Here is a 6,000-nt window from a genome sequence, read left to right as displayed (position 1 = left end):
TACTTGTAGATGTAAAATCCAACTGATAACAATCCAAGGTCCTTCAGGATATGTGTCATTTTTTCTCATAGTAGTATCATGGTCAAAAATCTTGGAGGCAATGTTCAGGACTCCACCTAGTGAGCTAAAAGAAGAAGTCTTTAGAGCAGAAAGATATTGCTAAAGAGATCCTTCCTTTCCTCTGACAAGGTTAGAAGACCAGCTTAAGACAGCAGAATGTATTCTGTTGTCAGAAAACCTTTATGAATCTATGTTCAGGGATTGCTGATGTTTTTAGTATTATGGAAGTAAGTAAAGGATACATTGGAAATCCATGGCTGGGAAGGATATACCATTTTCCTCTTGCAAACTTGACTCACATACAAAAATGTACAGAAACATATTAAAGAAAGAGGTAATATTTCCCTATAGAGATCCTTGTCATATCAGCATTTGCATCTCCATATTCTTAAAGCCCAATTCCAGACATACCAGATATTTTGTTTTTAGATAGAATCCACCTCTGCAGCAAGAGTTTGTGCTGGGTCTGTCATTTCTTCCTCATTTCAAAACGAGGGCTTAAGAGCTACCAAAAGCATTGAGCAAGCCCTTCTGCCCTGAAGCAAATACAATCTTTAAATCTTCCTAATATATATTCTCCTCTCTCCTGCTGTAATATATCAGGCTCTTCCTTTTCTGACACAGTCTGCTCCCAGAATGGATTCAAGTTGCAGCAGCAGTCCAAATAATCAGCGGATTAACAGAGGAGTAAAGTCTATATCAGAGCTAAGTGAAGTATGTTGTAGTTTGAAAATCTACTAATCAGACAAAAGCCTGAGATCTGATAATTAATAAATTTCCTTTCAACATACCTCATCACAATAATCTGATCACCTGTATTACAAGAGATACAGAACTCATTTTGCAAAGATTTTTGAGAATAAGAACTTAACATAAGGCTGGAATTCTTCTAAAGAGAGACAAGAGGAAAGAAAGAAAAGCAGAATTCAGAAAATCTAATGGAGGAAAACAAACTCAAATAGGTGTAGAATAAAACAAAGGATCAGGAAGCAATAAAACTGCAGAAGCTGGTAGTCTGGGGGCAACTGAAGAAGAGAATTTTGGTTTGTTCTGTGGCTCTTGCCTGAAAGTGGAAGTAGATACCTGCTGTGCCTGCTGTTTCTATGGTACTGGCAGAAGACAGAGCTGAGGGTGCTGCTACCAGTTTCAGAAGCATAAAAATATTGAAAACACCCTTAAATATGCTTTCAGTTTTCACACATCTTCAATGAAAACCTAAAACCCTTCAAGAAAAATCTTTCAAAGATAAAAGTATTCCTGACTGTCTCCACATGCAATCTCGCACTGGAGAACTGGGTACCGCAGGAGGAGAAAGCATCCTTCCCATCCACACTCATCTGCTCCCAGAAGAGCTGTATTTCACACACTAAGTAACATTCTATCTAGAATCTCCTTGACTCTGGGATCTGTACATGTTGTGATCCTCAGAAAAATCACTCTGGTTTTGGGTGTAGTAGGAGGCTCTGTCCTCCAGGAACACCACCTCATGAGGAGAATTCTGCACTGTTCTACAGACAGAATAGCAGGAAAGCAGCTGAGACATGCACAGGCACTGCTCAAGTAACAACCATATGTACGCTGATTTACCCTCAACAGCTTGCTCAGAGGTCACAAAAGAAACATGTTTTACTACACGACTGCTACATGAAATGACCCTGTTGCCAAACCTGGCTAAGAGCTGGAAGAGCTGCAGAGTATACACAAAATTTATTAGACTAACCTTTGGATTCCCCCCCAGAGCCCAGGAAATTGAATTCCTTTGAGATCTGGACTGATGTTCATTGATAATGCAAAACTATGTTATTTTGCAGGGAGAAGAAAAGCAAAGCAAAAGCACTGGAAAGCCAAATAGCCTTACATGGAGAACTGAGAGGAATGAAGAAGGACAACAACAGTCTTAAAAACTTCTACTCTCCTCTCAACCCATCTGAAGGAAGAACCTGCACATGCAAAGTACTGGGAGCAAGTAAATAAAAAGTCAAAGCTATCTTTCTTAAATATGTGATTTGAAAGGTAGAGTGGTATTACCTGCCTCAGCCCATCATCATCCTCTGTGTGGTGCCTGTTATAAGGCTAATAAGGCAGACAGAAATTATAAAAATACCAGAAAGCAAATGGAACTAGCAGCAAATGAAGGAGAGAAAGAGAGCTGTAACCTGACTATGACTGAACTCTCACTGTGTGGTAACAATTAGGCTCCAGCATTCTCTCAGGCCATCTAAGGAGATGAATGTGTTAGGCTTTTTCCAAGCAGTTCTTTTGCTAGTGGACAGTGATTTTTAGGCTATACAAAAACACACCTTAGTAGCCAGAGACAACTAGGGGGAAAAAAGAGGGAAAAGTTATGTTTATATCTGGTCTTCCTCCCTCCTCTTTTGGGCACAGTATTCCAGATGAATCAAGGGAGACACAGGCAAGGCACAGCTTAAGCCATATATCCTAAGGAAGTTAATTACCAAATTACTAACTTTGCTTTATATTATGTGAAAGGTAACTCTTGGTAAAACAAAGCTCTCATCTCATGAGATTTCAAAACCTATTGGTCTAAGGTGGAATAAAACTTAAGCCTTTTTCCTGAACCGGTCATAAGTACTAATGTACCAATAAACAACAACCTGCTGACCAGAACAAATCTGGGAAAATAGGAGAACCTTCTCAGGCAAAGCCAAGGCATGAGTTTCAGCCTTCTAAACCCCATGGAGAACCCCAGCTTTTAGATTAATAGTTATTTCAAGGAGACTTTTACCACCAGTCCTTAAGATGATAAAACAGAGTTACTCAACTAAATGCTAATCTTCTCCCCAGTGGCAGAAAACCTATTTCTTATCTCGGAACTCTTAGCAATTAGAGAACAAAAAAACACATTATTTGCAAGTCTGATGAGTGACTGATGGAAAATCTGAACGGAATCAACAAGAGATAAAATAAATAAATTTTTTCCTAGGTTTCTACATTGACCTCAAAGTGAGGGAGCTTGAGAAAATTTCTATAACTTGTCACTAGAGCTTCAGTAATGGAAAGCATTTATTACCTCTCCATAAAAGTATTCGTTCTCAATGTCCCAAGACAATAAGTGTACAAATAATGACTGATTGCAAAACCTCTTAGCTCAGAAAGCAAACAAAACACGGGTTTCAGTGACTTGTTTGTAAGTAGATCCTGTGTCCTGTGTTAGGATTCACCCTGTGGCTGAGTAATAGGCACTGTGCAGAGCCCTGGAATCCTGGAGCAGGCAGGGTTCACCGTACGCTCACCTCTGGCACTGCACAGTGAAACCATCTGGTTTGTGGACCTGAGCCATGGTGCTTTCACTTGTGTATGCCTGTCTTCTGCCAGTAGGAGGTTTCTGCTGGAGAATCTACATTCTACAGGAAAAAAACAAACAAACAAACAAACAAACAAAACAAAACCAAAAAAAAAAAAAAAAGAAAGAAAGAAAAAAGGAAAAAACCCCAAGTTATTACAAAATGGAATTTTTAAATCATATAATATCTCTACTTGGAAGTGACCCATAATCTTTTGGTTTTCCTTTGCTTTTCACTCCCCATTCCTTACTTCCTTCCCAACAGACACTTCTATATTCCTTCCTTCTATAACAGACATTTCCACACTCCCACTTATTTCCCTTGATGAGGGGGAGAAATTTAATAATTTATACTCCTTGAATGCACACCATCTTTCTTTTCTTTGTATGCATAATTTATGTACAATTTATACCTCTATTTTGGTTACTTTTTGATTTGTCTAGCTGGGTTACAATTTTGATTTTGGGTGCCCTGGAATTGGAATGACCTGGTTCATGGTCAGTGAGACAGAAGCGAAGCTGTTAAAGAGAGAGGAAAAAAAGAAAGCAAACAATATATCCTCAGGTGAGGGAAGACAGCCATAGAAAGAACAAGATTCCCTAGAAGGCTTGAAAGAGCAGAATTGCCCCAGCACAGTGCTGATCTAAATGGAGCCTAGGAGGTCTCAGCTTTACAGGGAGTGGTATAGAGACTGCCATGGAAGCAGTAAGTGCTGAGCTGGTTAGCGATTCAATGATATTTCCACCCAAAAGTACAGACCCCTGACCTCCTTTTCTTCCACTGCAACAGTAGGGATGTCATTAGGTATCAAAGTAGTTTTCCTGTGTTGAGATGACATATCTCTGATCTGAAATAACCCAGAGATGGGAGAATGGCTGGAATCAGAGCACTGTGCAGCCAAAAATAATCCATTTTGAGTTAGTGCTCGATGTTCGAGGATGTCAGAGTGACACTGTCCAGGGACAGACACACGTAGATGGCACAGGATTATTGATTCAAAACTACCTTGCTGAATTCATAGCATATTAAAATGATAGCAGGGCATTTGAACTTCCTCTTCTAGATGAAAGCAGAGATATGCACATGCTCTGTCCCTATCCAGAACATCTCCTTTGAACCATCTATCCAGCTCATCTCTTATGTGACACCCATATTTCACAATTTTCTCTCTATTGCCAAATACCTCACTCCTTCAGGACCAGATCCACAGCAGACAGGGGCAACACACAATAAGCCACCAAGGACTCATTTCCCTGGATACAGAAATGGATTCACAATTTACAATCAGCTGGACTAGTTGCTACAGACATAACTAAAAACTGCACTAGTTTCTTACTTATCTTGCCATGGTATGGCTCACCCCTGCTTCTCCTGATAACCCCATCCATGTTCCTTCTCTTTCCTTCTTTGATCCAGCAGAACATTTCAATCTTCTTTTTGTTCTGTTTTGTTTTGCATAGGATTACCTCTTAGATCACTAACCAGAAAAAGGCATGACTCTCCCTCTGTGCAGCAAGAGTTTTTAAGTACTCTTAAAAGAATTTAAAAAACGTAAAACCACACCTTTTACTGAAGTGATTTTAATGTAAACACAAATTCCCAGTCTACACACAAAATGTTGAAAGTTCAGCAGCTTAGGTAATTGAAAAGATACAATCCTAAATAAATAGAATGTAACTAATTTACTTATTTTTCTCTAAGTGCTATCCAGAGTCAGGGTACAGACATTTTTAGGTTTAATGCAAATTTTGCACAGACAATTTTTTAAGACTCAGCATTTCTAATTTTTGTCCTCAACAATGAAAAACAGCAGGGATATTTTACAGTAAATGCGGCAAGGAGCACTAGTTCATTGGAAATATTAATCTTTCTTCTCCCCAAACTTAAACAAAGCATCACTTTCTCTTTACTACATTTGGATCAGATTCCATTTCTGAATAATATGTGCATAGCACTAAAAAGTGCAGAATAGTGGGGATTTTTATGAAATGGTAGAATTATAAATTTTTTAGCAAAAATACTAATATAGAAAAAAATTTTACTATTTGTATTTTGCCATTAAACACTGGTATTATCCCTCAGCTTGATAACAAATGATCTTGTAATGTGTTAAAGAACTGACTAAACTTTGAATAAAAAAAAAAATAAATAAAACTTTAGACTTTCAAACACACACAGGGAACAGAAATCAGAAATGGAGAAAAGTGACTCCTAAATTACACCACACAACATATTTTCTCATCTTTCACTTCATTCCTCTCCTGTGGCCATGAAACAACCTCACTTGCAGAAGCCACCCAGAGACACTGCCTCACCTGAAGAAGCTCAAGGCTTAGAGAAGCACATTTTCATTGAAATTCCTTTGCTCAGCATAATCCTTATTAAAATTCCAGTGAAGCCTCAAATAACCTCTACTTCTGCAGAGACAGCCACTTTCTCAAAGATGTTTCACCTCCTCTGCACCTGCGGTCCACTTCTTGCTAGTAAAGGCCTTTTGACTACTTTCATTCTGCAGTCTTCTTCAAGTTATACTGTATGTGTATCAAAATGCTTCAGGGTCAGTTTTCAATGCAAAGATGGAAAATTTTAAGATTGTATTGGGCAAATCAGCACTCTCCATTGTTGCCTGATTCCA

Source organism: Haemorhous mexicanus, chromosome 6 (genome assembly GCF_027477595.1).
Source record: "Haemorhous mexicanus isolate bHaeMex1 chromosome 6, bHaeMex1.pri, whole genome shotgun sequence".
Taxonomy (NCBI): Eukaryota; Metazoa; Chordata; class Aves; order Passeriformes; family Fringillidae; genus Haemorhous; species Haemorhous mexicanus.
Note: the sequence above shows the minus strand (reverse complement) of the source record.